Here is an 8,883-nt window from a genome sequence, read left to right on the forward strand (position 1 = left end):
TAATAATTGTTTAATTTAAATTTTTATTCAATTGTAATTAAATAGTATATGTTCAATAGATTTGCAATGGCTAGTATAAGTGGAAGTAGAGGTGGAGGTAGAAGTCGAGGTGGAGGTGGAGGTGGTGGGAGTGGCATGTTCAATTGAGATGTAGCTTGGAAGTATTGTTCACCAGTAGAGGGGAACCAAAATTGGACAATTTGTAATTTTTGTAGACTGTTAATGAAGAGTGGAGGTATTAATCAATTCAAGTATCATTTAGCCCATGGAGACCCAAATAACAACACCAAAAAGTATCCTATAGTGCCACCCGAAGTGAAAGAAGAGATACGAGAGATGTTACATGAAAAAAAGTAAAGCAAAAGCAATGAAAACTACACATATTGAAGAGATCTAAGCCCAATTACATGGCACTATGGGGGCCAGGCATACGCATCATGGACGATGATGATGATGAAGATGAAGAAGTGTACATGTATCTAGTAGATATGCACCCAGATGAGTAGGCTGGCTATCGAGAAGCAATTCGTGCATTAAAGGCAACAATATGAAACTATTATGGGAAGCAAGCGTAAAACAAGGGAATCTTCACACCCTAGTGGTGCACCGACAATAATGAAATCTCAAAGTACGCAATATTCAGACCCATCACCATCTATTACACCCTCCCTCTACAAGTCTTCTACAATAAGAAAAAAAAATAGTAAAGATACATTAAAGGGCGGTTCAATTAAAGAAACAATGGGACGCTTAATAAGTAAATTCTTCATTTATGATAGCATTGCACTCAATATAGCAAACTCTTACCACTTCAAGAATATGATTATTGGTGCACAACAAGTAGGTAATTTCTAATTTCTCAAATTTTATATTGTTTCATACCTTGAGTAGGTGTAGTCTTTTGTGTCATGTTTCAAATGTGTCTTACATATGATTTGTAGGAATGGGAATTGAACCTCCATCTCCATATGAAATAAAGAATAAGTACTTGGAAATGGAGTACAAAGATATGGAAGCTTATGTGAACCAACAAAGAGAGAAATGGGTGACATATGGTTGTACCATAATGTCAGATGGATGGACATGACCCACAAGATTAAGTATAATTAATTTCATGGTTTATTTAAAAGGGAGTACAATGTTCCTTAAGTCAATTGATGCATCGAACAATATCAAAGACCACAAATAAATATACAAACTATTGAAGAATGTCATCAAAGAAGTTGGGGTAGATAATGTGGTCTAAATTGTCATAGATAACGGGTCAACGTTCGTGACAGCAGGGAAGGTGTTGATGAAGAAGTTTAACTTATATTGGACCCCATGTACGGTACATTGCATCGACCTAATGTTTGAAGACATCGGAAAAATACCTAGTGTTGCAGATGTGATACGTAGTGACCATAAGATAACCAACTTCATTTACAATCATGGTTGGTTACTTGCAGAAATGAGAAAGTACTATGGTGGCGACATTGTTTGACCGAGAACTACAAGGTTTACTATAAATTATATTGCTCTTGAAAGTCTTCTTAAAAAAAAAGGTTGATTTGAAGAAATTGTTTGAGTGGTGAATGGGTACTACACAAGCTCAATCGAACAAACATTGGACAAGATATGGAAAAATTAATGTTTGACCATCAGTATTGGGATAGAGTGACACATGTTGTTTCATGAAAGAGTGTCAAAATTCTCTACCAACCAATGACATAAATTATGATCAAGTTTAGTACATCGCAATCCTAAAATACCTCCAAACCCTATTTCTTGTATGGCCGCCTTTTGATTAGGTTGCAAGTGTTGAAGTAGTTTATACACCCGATCAAGTGAACAACGCGTGTGAAGATACGACTGGAAGTCATAAATATACATAAGCATATATATTTTAAATTGAAAGAAAATATTATCATAATTTAAAAACATAAATTTCGAATTTCTTACCTTTGATGCATTTTTTTGAGTTTCGACCCTTTTGTTTTAGATATTCATGAGGGCATTCTTTAGACTTCTCTAAGAACTCTTTTTTTTCTCCATTTGAAAGGGATTGCCACTTTTTCCCAATCTCTTTTCACAAATGTAATATTAAATTAGTTAGTTATCATACAGAGTATAAAAGTTGACTAAAAAATATATCATGCAAATATCCATTTCTTTTCTTACATCATGATTTATTATCAATTCCTTGTTATCTTCTTTTCTTGCGAGTACTTGTTCTCGACTACAAAAAAAAAAAAATCACATAAAAATGATTATATTTTCAACATATGAATAAATATCCAAAATGAATTAACTATATATGTATATATATTCTTACAAATAATAAAGCCATGAACCCATAGGACGTTTTTGGTTTGAAGGGGGATCATTCTCCTCAAACGATTGTTTGCTCCTATTTAAAATACAACATTATGAATGTAATTTACAACTAATTAAAACTATGTACTATATTCAAATAATCAAGTGACAAATATAAAATCTTACATATTTGGCTTTCTAAGTCAAGATGCAGTAAGACTGCTCAAAATAAGATAAACTCCTCTTATATTAAGCAACTGTGTAGCCTACAACATAGTAAGCATACTAATAAGAATTAAGTTTTGAATTTAACAACAATGAGTTTGAAAACATTTGTAACAAAATGGAGTTTTTTTTCTAAAAACATTAATCATTAGATCGATGAGTTAAACTAATTAAAATAAATTTAAATTATCAAATAAAAATAATTTATTTACTTTAAATCTTTTTTATTTATTTTATCTTATCTTTTTTACATGGCATAGCAAAAAGGCACTTTTTAAAATTATATCAAATAATTTATAATTTTTTAAATATAATAATGTTGTGTTGGATTAGAAATAGAAAATAAAAAAAAAGTTAAATTTAGAGTATGCTATTTTAAAATTTTTTATCTTTAAAAAAATTTTCACAATATATATATATATATAAAGAGATGCCTATAGTAGACTTTCTCAACTTGTTGGTCATTAGTGAGCATATGTCCAAATGTTTTAAACTCTTTTATTATTCTTTTCATCTCCTTAGGATGTTGTTTCATTGTATGGTTCAGTTGCATTTTGTAATTTTCAAATTTCATTACAAGTCCTCTCAGCTTCGTAGCTGAAAGTCCACCATACTTTTCTTTTAACGCTTCCCACATTTCATGAGAAGTTTGATATACCTCATACTCAATCATGAGATCTTACATACAACTTAACAAAGTAATGCGAGTTAAAGAATTTTTTTGTGAGAGAGGCCACATCAACATGTCATGTCTCGCATATCAAATTATTTACATGTTATGTACAAAACATAAAAGCAAATGTAATATATAGAAGGAAAACTAATATTCTCCCTTGAAATTAAAAGGAACAAAGTTAAGATTATACATAGTGTCTTCTATAACTCTAGAAGTTGTTTTCAATAACCGAGCCCTGTAAGATTTTTATGCCTACTAGAATTTGAAAATCTTGCATTTCGTAAGTTGGGAGAAATAGAAAGCACTATTGTTCATCTGATGGCATTCTTCATGAAGTATTTTTCCTAGTGCTCCTTGAAAATAGCTACTAGGTCATCAAAAGATCTATTTGTGAAACCATGAGGCCCTTCTTGAATGGATTCCCATATATTTTCAAGAACTTTTTTATCAGGTTCTGTTAATGACATTTGTAGAATATGGTTTTTACGGTTTGACTCTAAGATATATTCCTCTTCAAAATGTTTGAACATATTAGTTCAAGATTGTATCCAAACGCGGCCAAGGTCCTCTACCCCTTAGTACTTTCCTAGTTCTCCTCAACCGTACCATTTTGCACCTGACCAAAAGAATTTAATTTAATTTTAATGAGTAACATATACTCATACTTTAATTAAATATTTGAACAAATCAAATTTTAATTAGAAACACACAATTATTAAAAAAAAAAAGTCTTTTATTGTACCTCAAAAATTTATTATTATTTTATACACAAGTCAACATTCATAATTTCAAATAAACAATATAACACTAATAAATGGTATTTTATATCATATTAAGGTACTTTAGTGGTAATAAGGGACTTTTTTAAAATGATAGAGTTAGGTTCAAATCCATGTTGCATTATTATTTCTAACACTAAAACGTTCAAAAGTCTAGAATTTTATTACATTTTAAATGAAAAATTAAATTAATTTATATAAAATATTTTATTTGAGATTTAATTTCTAAAAATTTATTAAAAATATGTGAACAATTTTTTCTATTAACATTAATGTATTTAAATAATTAAAATTATTAATAATTTATCTTACCAAATTAATTTTAATTCATAAAATATCGATAATAAAATTCGAAAGTTCAATCAATGGTAAAGATTTAATCAAAATACACATAGATAATTAATAATTATTTATATAGAGAGAGGAATCCCTAAAAAGGCCCTATTTTTACCACTTCTCTCAGTCGGGGCCTCGGGCGTCAAGAAGCCCTTTTTTTAAGTTGCCCTTCAGACGAGAGAATCCCTAAAAAGGCTCCATTTTACTCTGCCACTCTCAATCCTCGTAGGTACTAATCTAATCATGTTATCATTTTTTTTTTCAACCCCCGTTTGATTCCCAACAAAATCCACCCTCCATTCAATTTCTGAGAAAATTCATGTTTGTTTGATTTATGAGAAAATCCATGCAAAACCCCCAAGGAAAACAAAAAAAAAAAAAATTACTTTTTTTTTTTTTGCTCCCTCTGTTTTTTGGATCTGTTTTAGGGGTCTCTTTGCTTTTGTGCCATTGGATTTAAATTTCACGAACCCTAAATCCACAATTTTTTAGCTAGGCTGAAAAACACAACCTTTGCCTGCAAATCATGATCAGATTACCAAATAGCATCTTATGTTTTTTTTTTTTTTTTTTTTTTTTTTTTTTTTTTTTTTTTTTTTTTTTTTTTTTAAATGAACAGATTTTGTATCCTGTGTGTGGCCTAGATTTTTAGGAAATATCGGGAAATTTCCAAAAAAAAATCGATAAAAATACCAAAATTTTGACGATACTTTTGAATCGGTCAAAATATCATGTTTGTGCGCAGCCTGGACTGGTAGGAAATATCGGGAAATTTCCCAAAAAATCGATAAAAATAGATATTTTCGAATCGGTAAAAATATCATGTCTTTCTCATAAATATCATCGAACTTTTTCGACATTTCAATCACTACCAAATGACATAAGATGAGTGAAGTACCTGTTCTGGGAGAGTAGGTAGAGTTGCCTGCAGGGGGAGATTGGCTTCGGATACTCCGCCAAAGCTCGCCTGATTCTTTTCTTGCTGATTTCTCCTCTGTCTTATTTCTCCTTCAAATACCCACTCAGCTCACTCTCTTTGTAAATTCTCATTTCACCCAAAAATTCCATATCCACAGCCTCAAATTTCTGAAGCTTAACTCTAAAATCCAAGAAAAGTTGTAATACCCATCAATCTAATAGCTCACCTCTCCGAAAATAGGCATAAAGTGTAATACCCATCGGACAAATTTTTGTCTTTAGACAAGATTAAGCAAGATAGAAACGGGAAATCAAGGTGACCGACAACCTGCTTTTATTTTTGATATATTTTTAAAAAAATTAAAATACATAAGCCAGTTGGACGATCCGGATTGAACCATATTCATCCAATAGCCAAAACTATTTTTTCAATAGGTATCGAAGTGGTACTATAGAATTTTCCTTGGATATTATCTACATTTCATTGTATGCAACTAGAGAGTTTTTACGTTCAAGTGTTGCATTATAATTATTATCTTTTATTTATTTATTTATCATTTTTATTATTTTTTACTTCTACAAAATTATAGTGTTACAGTATCATATATATCTCATAATTTATTTATTTATTTTATTCTAATATCCAATTTTCACTATTGGATATTATCTACCAATAAACTTCATTATTGGATATTATCCTCTTTCCATTTCCTTTCAGATATAAAGAAAGTCATATATAATTAAGTGTATGTTTTGATAGTGATTTTAGAAAGCGTTTCTAACTTTTCTAACACTAAAATTTTTATCATTCAAACGTTCAAAAGTCCAGAATTTTATTACATTATAAATGAAAAATTAAATTAATTTATATAAAAAAATTTATTTGAGATTTAATTTCTAAAATTTTATTAAAAATATATGGTAACAACTTTTTCTATTAACATTAATTTATTTAAATAATTAAAATTATTAATAATTTATCTTATCAAATTAATTTTAATTCATAAAATATCATTGATAAAAATCAAAATTTCAATCCATGATAGAGATTTAATCAAAATACACATGGATAATTAATAATTATTTATATAGAGTGAGGAAAATTGTTCCAATGGCTAAGACTATTTTTTTGGGTATGGTACTGAGGTACCGGTACCGTAGAATTTTCCTAAATACTTCTTAAGTAAAAACTAGATCTCTCTTATCTCCCCCTATTAGAGGTTAATCAATTGTCAAAACTTTAGCTCCAAAACTATGTCTTCAAAACTAAATAACTAAATAATAGCTTATAATGACCAAAATTAAAAGTTTTATCAACTATGTTATAGCAACTTGCTATCACTAATAATAAACTATAATTGTGCTTGACATTACTTTCAAGGGCCAAAATTTGAGAAAACTCAACATTTTGGATCTCAACAATAAGTGGATGGGGTCAAAGTTTTAATTTGTAGCATTAAAGCTTAATGCTAATGTTAAGTCTTGCACTTTTAGTAATAATTTTTTTAAAAAAAAAAAGTCTCCAAAAATAATAATTTGATACATTTCTTTGATCTGAAAATGTATAATAGGTGTGAACCCATAATATTAATATTCATTATTAGAAGCTCAACAACATCAATTCAATTCTAAGTTTTAGGGATTGTTCATCTTCTTTACTTTATATCTCAAAATAATTATAACATAATTAAATCATGATTGAATTGTGATCAAATGTATAAAATATAGTCAATTGCATACCTCTCTTTTAAGTACCCCTCCATTTTTCCGACTTTGCTCATGCCATTGACAATTTTCATCCATAAGAAATAACCTACACTACAAAAAATGAATTGAGAAAAAATGCCATTGCTTATCATTTTCAACTACAAATGAATTTAGTTGTTTAAAATTCAAAGTAAAAAAAAAACTTAGAATTCAAAATGTAAATAAAAATTTTCTATTTTTCCATCTCATGATGAATCAACTCAATGTAAAATCATAAAAGCACTTGTTTAGGTGAATAATTAAAGCATAGCCAACTTGGATAATTTCTAATTTCATAATTATTATTGCCATTTGGACTAATACTTTTTAAACATAAGAGCAAGCTAATAGAAAAAAATAAAATAAAACAACACATATTACATAGTCCTAAAAGAAATCCATAATGAACTTTAAGAATTCAAAAGGGGTTGAAAATTGAAGTTAATAAATATGGAAGTTGATTATTATGGCTATATATCAAAAAAAAAAAAAATATGGGATCCATCTAGAATGTCAAACAAAACATTTTTCAGTAGGCATCAAACCCCACAACATAGGTAATATCATATATACATCTTCAAGTCTCATTTATTTATACATTTATTCCTTATCTCATTTATTTATACCCTTATTCAATATTCTAAATCTCCTCATATACATTCAAGGGTCCAAATTTCAAATTCTGAAATTCAATAATTGATTTTGGCACCTTAGCATTTTGCAAAAATAAAGAATTTATTTTCTAAAAAAGAATATATATATTATAAGGTATATTTATTTTACACCCTTCAAACCACGAGAGTCATACTTGACATATATAATCCAATATTCAAAACTACCTCATTGCAATGAGAAATCAAACTATTGATTTCCTGACATATATAATCCAAAGATAGTCTCCAAAGGAAGGTACATCATTCATAAAAATTAAATCACAACATCAAAAGATGTTGAAGCCAACAGCATACCTCCAGACGAAGGAGCCATTAATGTTACTGAAGTTCGTGTTCAAAAAAGCTTCCAAAGTGCTTGAGGAATGATTTGATCCCACTCTCAGCCAACACTCAAAGAATAAATCTAATCATGAAACATTAAAGCCAATCATAAAAGAGTCCAACTCAACTTATAGAGCCTTCATCCCATGGAAACAAAATATAATGGATTAGTATTACATACGATAAACATTAGTTTTTGTATATGATAAAAAAAATCAGGAAAAAAGAAAAAAGAAAAAAGAAAAAGAAAGAAAAAGAAAACACACTAGGACAAACAAGCAAATCAGAAGGTTAATAGTTGAGAAATGGTGAACTATTCCTTGAAATCATCACTTGCTTACACATTACACCATCCCATTTACCACACGGTTGAAAAGATGGCGACAAGGAAATCAGAAGAGGAGAAAATAGAATGGATCCACAGATAGTGATTCTCTTTGGGCGTTTAATTTTGTTACTGCATCATGACTAACTGGAAGAAGATAGGGCCAATTTCTTTTTCCTTGAGAAATTCATTTGGGTTTACTAAGAGTGGAGGAAACACACGAAAAAAAAAAAAGAAAAAAGGAAGAAAGTGTATAAGAAGATGCATTGTCTGAAGGTTACCTCATAATCCAGAGTCTTGCAACTTCCAACAAACAGAGAGATGAAAGGTTTCTTTGAATCTCCTCTTGTTCAACGGGAAGAGTGAAGGAGATGCAAGAGTAAATAGTCGCATTAATGGACTTTTTCACAGTTGACGGGAGTGAATTTGAAACAGCTTTATTGGAAAGTGTTTGTCTTCCCAAGCAAACAATTTATCGGGACTTTAAACTGTGACGGGATGACTCATGGGTCAGTGGCATGTACATTTACTACTGCCTGGAAATGACAACAGCCTGTAAGTCTTGATCAAAAAGTGGTTCCTCTACTT

The 8,883-nt window shown here is 29.6% G+C and overlaps 1 long non-coding RNA gene across 2 annotated transcripts; it reads right to left on the minus strand.

The window, feature by feature from the left end:
• Positions 1-1,582: 1,582 nt before the first annotated feature.
• Positions 1,583-8,639, minus strand: LOC117911781. 2 transcript variants are annotated; one of them, XR_004650919.1, is made up of 7 exons: positions 8,577-8,639; positions 7,944-8,052; positions 6,970-7,042; positions 5,210-5,410; positions 2,161-2,218; positions 1,942-2,064; positions 1,583-1,851 (listed from the first exon to the last, which is right to left on the minus strand). It is a non-coding gene; the product is annotated as an uncharacterized LOC117911781 (long non-coding RNA). The 2 variants fall into 2 exon arrangements; XR_004650918.1 differs by lacking the exon at positions 8,577-8,639 and having other exon boundaries at positions 7,944-8,203.
• Between the last annotated feature and the right edge of the window lie 244 nt (positions 8,640-8,883).

The sequence above is a fragment of the Vitis riparia genome, chromosome 3 (assembly GCF_004353265.1).
Source record: "Vitis riparia cultivar Riparia Gloire de Montpellier isolate 1030 chromosome 3, EGFV_Vit.rip_1.0, whole genome shotgun sequence".
Taxonomy (NCBI): Eukaryota; Viridiplantae; Streptophyta; class Magnoliopsida; order Vitales; family Vitaceae; genus Vitis; species Vitis riparia.